Here is a 12,188-nt window from a genome sequence, read left to right on the forward strand (position 1 = left end):
GCTCAATTAAGAAAAGAACAAACAGACTTCACACAGGAAGGAGGGAGCTCACATTTGAACTGTGATGCGGATATGTCTATCGCTAGTGAACCGTGTTGCCCATACTATTATGCCGTATGTGTTTCAGATCGTAACCAAAAGTATAATTCTATTGTGACGAGGCAATGCAGACAATAGGTGTTAATACGTACATACTGTAGCACGTTTATTATAATCTGGTCTAAAAGTTCTTTGTGGTTCTGAGAGATTGGGTGTAATGTTTTCTTATTTTGATTTAAAAAAACTGCATTTGTATTATGTTTACAAGACAAACATTACTGTTTTGTTTTTTTTGCAAGCAAGTTGAATATAGCATTACTATAGAATTACTACATACTCATTGTAATAGATGATTCTAACAGCCTGTTAATGGTATCATAGAAAAGAGGGGAGTGAACATTTGAGCTCAAGGCCAACATTTAATTTGTGAACAGACAGCTAGCCACTTATGAGATGAAACTTTTTTAAGGTCAAATGTGTATGTAAAAGACTTTCTTTGAACAATATGTCAATGTTAAGTTATTTTATACTTTAATTATGTTATTTAAAAATAAATTGCAAGAAATTAACCTATTACAGCATTTAATAAAATCAAGAAAAAAGAACATCAAACGTATAAAATACAGTAGCTATGAATTTTACCATACATTTGTATAGTGTTTTTTACAATAAACACATTAACAAACAATTTAATTGGATAAATAATGAAAAACAAATAAAATAAATTTTTTTAGGGAGGTTGCTAAATAAATGCATCAACTATTTCAGGACTCTTGACGATGTAAACGCTTGTGAATGCTTAAACATTACCAGCCATTGTAACATTACATACACTATGAACATTTAATTCAATGATTCTTTGAAATACTACGAGAGGGACCTCTTTCCATCTAGTGGTCCTCCTATTACGGTTTGAGAACAGAATACATACCATACCATAAGATAAGATAAGATAAGATAAGATGTCCTTTATTAGTCCCACAATTGGGAAATTTGAGGTGTTACAGCAGCAAAGATATAGATCACACAGAGTCGGCGGCGTAATGTAGCCGTTAATGTACAACATTAGCAGCAGACATTCATAAAAAGCATGCAAATATACACAGTATAAACGTATCTAAGTGTAAGGAAACACTCCTAATGTTTGTCCATTATACGGAGGGGGAAACGCTGTAATGATAAAAACTACTGAATGATTGAAAATACTGCAATCATAAAAATATTGCAATGATAAAAGTACTGTAATGGTAAGAGTACTGAAATGATAGAAAAGTACTGCATGATAGAAAATACTGCAATGGTAAAAGTACTGTAATAGTAAAAGTACTGCAACGATAGAAAAATACTGCAATGGTGAAAGTACTGCAATGGTAAAAGTACTGCAATGGTAAAAGTACTGTAATAGTAAAAGTACCGCAATGATAGAAAAATACTGCAATGATAAAAGTACTGCAATGATAAAAGTACTGTAATAGTGAACATCCTGCAGTGGTAGAAATACTACAGTGATAGAAGTATTGTAATAAGAATACTGTAATGGTAAACAAAATACATCATTGGTCAATATTTAAGTACACCCTTGGCTGAAAGTACAGTAGTAGTTAATATTGCATCCTAGGACTGCACAATTGCACTAATGCCCTCCCGTTTGTAGGCCTGACCCAATGTTCTTGTTAAAAAGTCTGACAGCAGTTGGCAGGAAGGAGCGGCGAAATCTCTCTTTGGTACAGCGAGGGTGTAAAAGTCTGTCACTAAAGGAGCTGTAAAGTGTTCTCAGAGTGTCATTGAATGGGTGGGCTGGTTTGTCCAGCATTGATGACAGTTTTGCCGTCATCCTTCTGCCCCCCACTGAGTCCACAGAGTCCAGGGAGCAGCCCAGGACAGAGCTGGCCCTCCTCACCAGTTTGTCCAGTCTCTTTTTGTCTCGGCCCGAGATGCCTCCTGCCCAGGAGACCACTCCATGGAAGATGACTGATGAAACCACAGAGTCATAGAAGTTCCTGAGGAGTGTTCCCCGAACGCCAAAGGACCTCAGCCGCCTGAGTAGGAAGAGTCTGCTCTGACCCTTCCTATAGAGAGCGTCTGTGTTGTCGCTCCAGTCCAGTTTATTGTTCAGATGAACACCCAGGTACTTGTAAGTTGAGACCCTCTCAACGACTGTTCCCTGGATATTCACTGGTGCAGGTGGAGAGTGCCGACGCTTGCGGAAATCCACCACCAGCTCTTTGGATTTCCCAGCGTTGATTTGGAGGCGGTTCTGCTGACACCAGTCCACGAACCCCTGCGTAACCCCTCTGTACTCCCGATCGTCATCGTCAGTGATGAGGCCGACAATCGCAGAGTCATCAGAGAACTTCTGCAGGTGACAGGTTGTGGAATTGTATTTGTAGTCCGAGGTGTAGAGGGTGAACAGGAAGGGAGCCAGCACAGTTCCCTGCGGCGCTCCCGTGCTGCAGAGGAGCACGTCAGACACACAGTCCTGTGTTCTCACGTACTGTGGCCGGTTTGTGAGGTAGTTGTGAATCCATGTGATGAGGTGGTGGGCCACTCCCGCCTGCTCCAGCTTGTCTCCCAATAAGGCGGGCTGGATGGTGTTGAAAGCACTTGAGAAATCAAAGAACATGATCCTCACCGTGCCCCCCGCCTTCTCCAGGTGGAAGAGTGAAGTGTGGAGCAGGTAGATGATGGCATCATCCACACTGATGCCAGGCTGGTATGCAAACTGGAGTGGGTCCATTGAGGAGCTGACCAGGGGGCGCAGATGGACGAGGACCAGTCTCTCCAGGGTCTTCATCAGATGAGACGTCAGCGCCACTGGTCTGAAGTTGTTGAGCTCCTTCGGATGGGGTGTCTTTGGAACCGGAACCAGGCAGGATGTTTTCCACAGCTGGGGGACTCTGCCCAGCTTCAAGCTCAGGTTGAACATGTGCTGGACGATTCCACACAGCTGGTCTGCGCAGGATTTGAGGAGCTGGGAGCTGATCCCATCTGGGCCTGCCGCCTTCCTCGCCTTCATCTTCCTCAGCTGGTTCTTCACCTGAGATGTTGTGAGGAACAAGGCTGAGCAGGAGGAAGTGGTGGTTGTCTGATGAGGCTGGGAACTGGAGCCTGTGGAGAGAGAGAGGGGCGAGAGAGGGGGAGAGAGGGTCTTGTTCGCAGTGGCAGGAGGGGTGGGTGGGGGCTGCATCAGGGAAGCCTGAGCGGGGTCAGACATTTGATCAAACCTATTGAAAAATAGGTTCAACTCATTTGCCCACTGAAGCCCCCCCCCCTTCTGGGTCTTACCTGCTTGTCCGTGGCCTGAGATGGTCTTCAGGCCCCTCCAGACATCCCTGGCATTGTTCCGCTGCAGTTGTTCTTCCATCCGCATCCTGTAGGACTTTTTCCCCTCTCGGATCCTCCTTCTCAGCTGACGCTGCACTCTCTTCAGCTCGTCCTTGTCGCCATACCATACCATACCATACCATACCATATCACATAACTAACAAAACTACACTAACCACGTGCAACGGAGCGGAGCCACTGAGGAGTCCATTGGTGACTCAAAATAATAATAATAATAATAATGATAATAGTAATAATAATAATACAACCAGTTCAGGGTGTCCCCCGCCTACTGCCAGCAGATAGCTGGGATAGGCTCCAGCACCCCCCGCGACCCTGGTGGGGAGAAGCGGTACAGAAAATGGATGGATGGATGGATAATAATAATAATAATAATAATATATAAATATATATAATATATAAATAATAATAATACGATGGCCACTAATAATAATTATAAATAACAACAAATACATATGCCCGGCGCAAGAGGTAGTAGCAAAACATATATTTAGGATGAACTAACGATCGTTGCAGATACACGACGTGTTCAGCTGTGAATGACACGTCAATGACCTCTGCGTAGCAGGACGCGTCCATGACAGCAGGGTTGATTCTAGCACCACGGTCAGCGACACGTTGCTAGGTAGCTTCCACTGTTTGCATTTAGCTATAGCAATGAGGAAGAGCCGCGATGACACTCCCCATAATCAAATAGATTCCTCCAGTGAATTGTTACTTTGACAAGACTCGTCTGTTCTATCGGTGTTAAACTATTAGGCACGCTTTATGTTGACCGGGGAACCCTAATTTGCGATTTCCTAACTTTCAGATAGCCCCCCCCCATTCGTACCGTGAATGGTTTCGCCCATGGATTCGCTCCAGCACTGATTGCACACCACCGGACTTCAAGACACAGATTTGTTTTTTTTTCCCCCGTGTGCATGTCAACCCGTTATTTTTGTGTTTTTCCATACAACTGAAACACTGATGCGTTCTTGAAAATACTCTCGATACTGGGGGTTTGTCTGCGCCTTCCCTGGGACGAAACCAAGCTAGGAGCTACGCTGCCAGTGACTGGAATTAATAAGGTAACAGGCTACTTTGTCCCTCAATCCTTCCCTAAGAATATAATAAAACCAACTCTCATTGTCATTTCAGCAACATCAGATGAATGCTCAGCATTTTTGCGAATTTTATTGTTATCGCTGTCTCGATATTAAAACAGTGACGCTTCGTTTTTAGCGTACCAGCTATGCTGTTTGATCGCAGTACTGCTTGGTTGTTTCTTACGACGAGAACCCCCAACCGGACCTGCACCATTTAAAGAGCTCGATAGCTGTAACCATACTAACAACTGCAGTACTCAATTCCTCAGTACACCTGCTTAGTTTGTGTGACATTGACGTTTGGAGAGACGCGGATTGCCTGGGTGTAGAAAGATAGAGTAACAAAAACAAACAAACAAACACCCTTCCACCTCTATAATTCTTAAAGATTATAAAAGGGCATGGCCCTCTGTACTGTAGTTGCTGTGACAGGTACAATGCCCATCTGTGTTTTCGTTAGCTTAGCCTGTAACTTACTTAGCGAGGACCCTTAAAGTGACCTGCAAGATTAGCAGGATGCTAAGTCTCTTGTATATTAATTTAAAAATATTCACCGGTTGAAGTGTGCATAAGACACATTTGTGCATATCTACGTAAAGGATTTGAAATATGATTTCGGGATCGCATAATTTCCCCCTTTCTGTATAGATTGTGTTGTACTGCCTCATGCTTTCAAGATCATTTATTTACTCAATTGCAGAAGGGTCCAAGTGTCTATTAGGGGTAAACTATTCGTTTGTGCAGATGTTATGCTGCCACCCAGCTTTTGCGGTTGTGCATCCACTATAATGACATTTCTTGCAGTATTGTGCTTGCAGTATATACTCTGAGGGAATTTGCAGTTACATCTGAATGTTGAAAACACCATCATTTGAGATGGGATTTGCCTATTTATGTCATGGTCTGGACTACATTGTTCACCTCGTTACATTTTTAGAATTATGTAATATGCTTTAAGCCTTCAAAATAGTCTGCAGTGGGGTTCATCTTCGAGGCTTATGTTTATTCATTATGCAGTTTACGTTTTAATTGTTTGGTTTATTATCCTTCCTGTAAATGCATGGAATGTTGGAGTGGAGGCATTGCTTCACTATTTACATTTACATATGTCATAAAAATAACATGAGTCCACATTTCCAGTGAATATGAGCTTTGGATTCAGGTGTCTGTTGGAGTACTTCAGTGCCCTGGGGGCTGAGAGCTCCCACACTAGTTTGTGCAAGAAAACACAAAGCAAATACAGTACATCGGCTCACTCTTCTTGCAAGATAACTCATGAACTCAGCATTTTTTTAGACGATCTGATTTGAGGTGATCAAACGCTTACTGTAACAAATTTTTTTTTGTTTTTTATCTCCTGCATCTGCCGGAACGTTTTTAACATACATGCATTTTTCTCAGTGAAAGCAAAGAATAATTTTAAAAATGACATCCCTTCAAAAGTAAAAAAAAAAAAAATCAAACAAAATGTCCTGGTTGTTCACCTTTAACCGGATCTGTATTATGTGTTTCAACCATGTTGCTCCGCAAAGGCTCAGGGAACTGGTTAAGTAGCTTAAACATGTTTAATCAGTATTTTAAACATGTTTAATCCCAGTTTTTAACAAAAAAAAAGCTGCAATATTAACATGTTTGCAGTGGTAATAAACAAGGTTTATACCATTAATATTATTCATTTGTGATTGAGTGGGCGGCATGGTGGACGTCTGGTTAACATGCCTGCCTCACAGTTCAGAGGTGCGGGGTTCGATCCTGTTCTCTGGAATTTATGTGTGGAGTTTACATGTTCTCCATGGCCCTGCGTGGGTTTTCTCTGGGTACTCCAGTTTCCTACCTCATTCCAAAAACATGCATGATAGGCTAATTGAATGCTCTATATTGTCTCTAGGCATTGTTGTGAGTGTGAATGGTTGTCTGTCTTTGTGTGTGCCCTGCGATTGGCTAACAAACAATTCAGCGTGTACCCCTCCACCTACTCGATGACGGCTGGGATCAGCTCCAGCACGCCCGTGACCCTTGTGAGGAGAAGCGGCTCAGATAATGGATGGATGTATTTGAGTGAAACAATTTTATTTGAATTCAGTCACGCATTTGCGATGCAATCCAAGTTTTACCCAAGCTTTTAAATTTGTTGCACGATGATGTTTGAACTCAGATATTTTGGGATTAAAAAACAAAACAAAACCGGAACATAAGGCAATAATCTGTTCGAGAATCAAACTGCAGCCACTATAAAAGCTTTACTTTAACTATTAAAATGTGTAAAAAATATGTTAACCCTTGATTCATCCAACCATCCATCCATTATACGAGCCGCTTCTCCTTCTGAGGGTCGCGGACAAACAACCATCCACACTCGCAATTTTAGAGTGTCCAATCAGCCTACCATGCAAGCTTTTGCAATCTGGGAGGAAACCGGAGTACCCGGAGAAAACCCACACGCAGGCATGGGGAGAGCATGCAAACTCCACACAGGAAGGCCGGAGCTGGAATCGATCCCACGACCTCTGTACCGTGAGGTGGACGTGTTAACCAGTCATCCACCATACCACTCTTGATTCACAAAAATAATTGAACACTCGTAATTGAGGTTTGCTCTTCTTTTGGAATAGGTGTTGGAAAAAGCCACAGAAAAATAATCAAAACATGTTAATGCTTTAGTGGGATTTTGTGTGGCTTTAGAGTCATATTTTCTATTAAACAATTCGGCAAATTCCAAATTGCATAGCCTTTAGAGCTTTGAGTCAATTCTCTACCAGTGTCTTTTAAGCAGCTATTCACTACACGCACACAACACACACACTGAGGTCCAGTGGACGAGAGCATGTCAAGACATTTTAGCAGCGTAACACAAAGCTAAGTGGTGTTTCCCCCAAGCCTCTTTTTTGTTTCTCTTGTTGGAAACTCATTGCTAAGATTCACGTGACTTGTGTAAAACATAAAACAAACCCCTCAGGGATGTCCAGCCCATTCCCGAAGAGACTTTTATCATACTGCTGAAAGAGGTGACTGCTTCAGTTCTGCTTTTCCTTTGTAACACTTTCTGCAGAACTCCTTGTGATGCATTTATTATGGAGTTGCTTTAGATAGAAAGGTTTGCTACAACCATATAATGATGTTTCGGAGCATATTTTAACAAGCTCCGATTTAGCCTCTGTCCTGTAGATATGTACGCATGCGTTTTCTTATAGAAAAAAAACATTGTGGTGTAGTAAATAACAATTGGATTGTATCGTGCAAAGCAGACAGCTCAGCAATACAACACCCTGCAGGACAAACAATTATTTGTAATGGATTTGCCATGGCCTGTGAAAAAGAGGGAGATGCTTATGGCAGCATGAGGAGATATCGCTTAACAATTAAGCGTCTGTCTTGCTACTTTGCATGTGCATGAGCTCAGACTCCACAAGGCTTCTCTCACTTCAGGTTCCTGTATGTTTGTGACTCTTTAGCTCCCTCTCTTGTTTAAATTGAGGTACTGCATCATCTAAGGATCTATTGTGGCTCAGTGTTGATATTTTTAGCCATAACTGCGATATTGCACAGCTCTCCTTTGCCATATTCCGTCAATTAATACTAATCCTTATTGACTCTGGAGAACAGGGCAAGGCACAAAAACAATAGAACAGACTGCCAAAATGTTATCACTTGTTAAATCGGGTTGTAGTCACTGATGGTGTAGTGGTACACTCGCCCCAGTTGTGTGCGGGCAGCGTTGGTTCAGTTCCCACTCAGTGACGGTGTCTCTGTCTGCCCTGAGACTGGTTGGCGACCAGTTCAGGGTGTAGTGCGCCTTTCGCCCGTAGTCAGCTGGGATAGGATCCAGCACCTTCCCGCGACCCTGTACAGCAGAGGTATTCAATTAAAAGTCACAGAGGTCCACGACGAAAATTTCTCCCAATTAAAAGTTCCGAACCAAAGTCCAACTTCCCGATATGTCTAGCCTATGTTCACATTTTTATATAGTTTCAATATTTAGTCATTTTCAACAGAGCGCACTTATATACTAAATATTTAGCAATGTTCCCATTGAACACCTTTGCCAGTCAAACAAATATAAGGCGTTTATTTCACATTCAAGAAAATGTGGCTCCAGGAATTTAAGGGTGCCACTTCCAGAAAAAAACTGTAAAATATCTCCTGCAGAAATATATCAAGTGCTAAGCATTGAGTTAACATCTTTTACCTTTTTTTTTTTTAAATCAAAGAGTTATCAGCCTAAAAAAAAACGGAAAGCCTAATTATCCAAGTAAACCAGGTCAACATGTTCAGTACACAATCAATAAAAATGGCTGTCCTCATGAAAAACTAATTCAAAATGAGCTTTGACACTACTTTTTCTTTTGAATATTTTTTTAACTTCTCTTAATGAGAAAAATGAGTTTGTGACTGCCCTGCCAGTGACTTAAATCTGGAGTCAGGGCCTTTGGGATTTGGTAGATTATTTCACACATCTGGGTTTTGTGTTTTCCTTTAAATAATGTTTGTGCAACCACATTTAACCACTCCTTCACAACTTCCCCATCACTTGAACGTTTTTATGTTTCCCCAAAATCCATGATACTTTTACTGAATATTCGTTTGCATGCCGCTGGGATGTAAACGAAAATGTAAAAATCTGTTGTACTGCACTCGAAGTTCGATGTTTTTGCGTGCGCTCACCTCAAACGTCAGCGGATAACTGTGCACAAAAGGGCGGTGCTTTGTTTCGTAGTGGCGCTTCGCAATGTTGCGACGGTTTCGGAGCATATGATGCACACTGGTTTTGAATCGGCTGCAGCCAGAACGAAACTAAATTTCTCCGTCCATTCATTTAAAACAAGACGCATCGACCTCGCTAACTTTTTAGTTAGGCATACTGTCAGCAGCACTGTCTTCCGGTCTGCTGCGCAATTGGCAGTGGATCGTAAACAAAAGATTTGATTGGCTCAAATCAGTGACGCCTTTTCCGTATTTACTAGAATTGCAGCGCCAACGTTTGCGAATGCGCCCTGAAAAGAAATCATCATAGATTGGCTATGGGTCCGGTCCGAATCATCCCGCGGTTCGCCATTTGGTGATGCCTGCTGTACGGGATAAGCGGTGTGGATAATGACATAATGACAAATCGGGTTTTGGGGGGGGGGCTTCAAAATATTATAGACAAAGGGAGAGAAAGTTTTATTGAGATACACAATTTCTTTAGCATCTAAATTAGTATAATCCAATATACTCTTAGACAAGCAAAAAAGGTGCCTGATTATCATATGTTCTTATTTTCGATTTTTTTCCCCGAAATTATTAATTATATCATGAATTATATCTGCAAATGCAAGTTTCATTTATATTATATCTCCTGAGCCTGCATATCCCTGAGTGAATTTGATAAATTGCTCAAACTGATTACAGAAATTTTGCCCATTATGAACTGTAGGTAATATGGATTTTTTGATTACGGTTCACATGACATTATAAATTTGTGAATTCTCAACAAATTGAACCTTGGTTCTATTTTCATAATTGGCGTATCTGATTAATATTGGATTATGGATTATGGCAATTTTATGCATTTTCTCTGAAGGCCAGGACAGGACTGTGTGCTCTATTTCTGATTCTTTAAGTCTTTGTTTTATCATGTGACAGTTGCATTCGGCCTGCTCCTGAGTGGGTCTACGTGGCACCAAGGTCCGGTGGTTCTCTCGAGTCAATGTTTCTTCCCTGCTGACAGTACAGGATAACACGGGGAGGTGGGCGGGTTGTTCTTGTCGACAGCACAGCTTGCCTCACTTCATCACTCAGACTGTTGTTGTTTCGCCTTCTGCTAAACTCATTTCAGCCTCTGTCTTCCCCGGAATCGTGCTCCACTCGGTCAAAAAGACTAAAAGAAAAACATAAAACTCTACTGAGTGATGGAATAATGCACTTTGATGGTTTCCCTATTCTAATTTGTTCAGCGTGTTCTCATTGAATCAATGGAGCAGTGTGTGTGTGCGTGTGTGCATTATCTTTGATGTATGTAAATGGGTTAGAATTGTCTGTTTGTATGTGGACAGGAAAACATTTGCAAAAGGAGCATACTAACCGCTAGAGGGCACTGTTGGTCTCTGTATGCAACTAAACAAGGACAAAAGTCTCCTGTAAAAGCAGCTCATCAGTTCTGTGGTATATAAAACGTGTAATTCAGCCATTCTACAAGAAAATTAGAAATTCACATTACTATCTTCTACAATGTCATGATTTGATTGATTTTGTGATAGTTATCTAAAGATAAAGAATACAAGAACATGACATGACTCTATGGTGGTGCGAGCATGAGCGCGCTGTGTTTTCTTATCATGTTCATCATTTCATAGGCCATTAGATTTTTATCATGGTGGCCCCTTGGGAGACAAGATTTGTGGCATTTTCGCTTGAGTACCAATGTGACGAATCATCGCAATATTAAACTTTATCAGCTATTGGCAATTGCGTTCTAACAAAAAAATAATAGTTTTTATGCATTTACTTTTTGATGCATTTCATTTTACACATTATCAATCAACCATTGTCAAACACTACATAAGAATTATGTTCAAGTTCTTTCCGGTTTGCTCCTGTGGATAGTTTGTAAACCCCTCTGTGCTTGTCTTTGATAATAGGATAATTTGGACCAACAGGATGAGCACAAGTCACAATGCTTTCTGAGCCAGCAGAATAATTAAGTGATAGAACATCTCAACAATGGCTGATAACTGTGGAAAAAAAGAATGGCTTGTCAGCCCACTCGCAGGCCATAGCCAAAGAATAACAGAATTTGGCATGCTGACTGGTGTTAATTCCTCACATTGTTCATTGCCTGAAGCGTCCATTTTACAAACTACTGTGAAAGTGCCATCTGCTTGAATGCGATGACCTCTCAGCCATACAATGAAATCCAACTGGCACAAGCATGAGACTCCAATTTGCGTGAAGGTTTCTCGGGATACCATTTAGTCAAGTAGTTGTCACACAGCTTTAGATGGTTTTATTTCTGAAGCAATAGAGATAAAAAAAATAACAGAATTTTAGCAATGATCACAGTTTTTATGGAAACCAAAATTAAATATATTATAATTAATGGGACTAAATGAGCACATTTTGATATAGAGTGGAAATGTATTGACAAAGCTAAATGGCAATAAAATGAACTGCATGAGAGTTTATGAAAGTAAAATTGAATTTTATTAACAGTCTTCTGAAAATTGACAGGAAGGATTAAAGAATTACTGTTTCAGTTTTCACTCATGGTCATGCCAAAACATCTTAAAGAGGGTGAGGACAGGACTCTTTTGGGTCTTGTCTTGTTGCATCACCTGTCTGTTGTTAAGATTCAATCAGCCGACATATGGTCGTAAATTCCACTGCAAAATGTCCTCACAGACTTTATTCAATAGATTTTTTTGTTGACAGCAATGTATCCAGGCCCTGAGGTAGCAAAGCGGTTCAAAACCATCATACGGCCTCCACTATACTTCACCGTTGGGTTTTGAAGGTGGTGTGCTGTTTTTTCTCAGCACGTAATATTGTGTGTTCCTTCCAGACAACTCAATTTAGCTTTCACGTTCCAGGCGCTTCATAGCAAACTTCAAACCTGTCGTAATATTCTTGCTGTCCTGTGACATCCATTTTTATTATATGTTTCAGTCAACATATTACTGGAAGTCTTAATCTGACACTTGGATTTTTTTCCCATCGGTAGTAAATCTAACAAAATAAATG

The 12,188-nt window shown here is 41.1% G+C and overlaps 1 protein-coding gene across 3 annotated transcripts in view; it reads left to right on the forward strand.

Moving 5' to 3' along the window:
• Nucleotides 1–4,203: 4,203 nt before the first annotated feature.
• Nucleotides 4,204–12,188, forward strand: part of ttll7 (tubulin tyrosine ligase-like family, member 7) — a 71,607-nt gene continuing 63,622 nt past the window's right edge. For all 3 annotated transcript variants that reach the window (XM_088313374.1, XM_088313375.1, XM_088313377.1), the window contains exon 1: nucleotides 4,204–4,454. The gene's annotated coding sequence lies outside the window, so the exon portion shown is untranslated. The remainder of the gene's footprint in view (nucleotides 4,455–12,188) is intronic.

This window comes from Idiotropiscis lumnitzeri, chromosome 13 (genome assembly GCF_059441095.1).
Source record: "Idiotropiscis lumnitzeri isolate Australia: NSW breed Sydney's pygmy pipehorse chromosome 13, RoL_Ilum_1.0, whole genome shotgun sequence".
NCBI classification, from domain to species: domain Eukaryota; kingdom Metazoa; phylum Chordata; class Actinopteri; order Syngnathiformes; family Syngnathidae; genus Idiotropiscis; species Idiotropiscis lumnitzeri.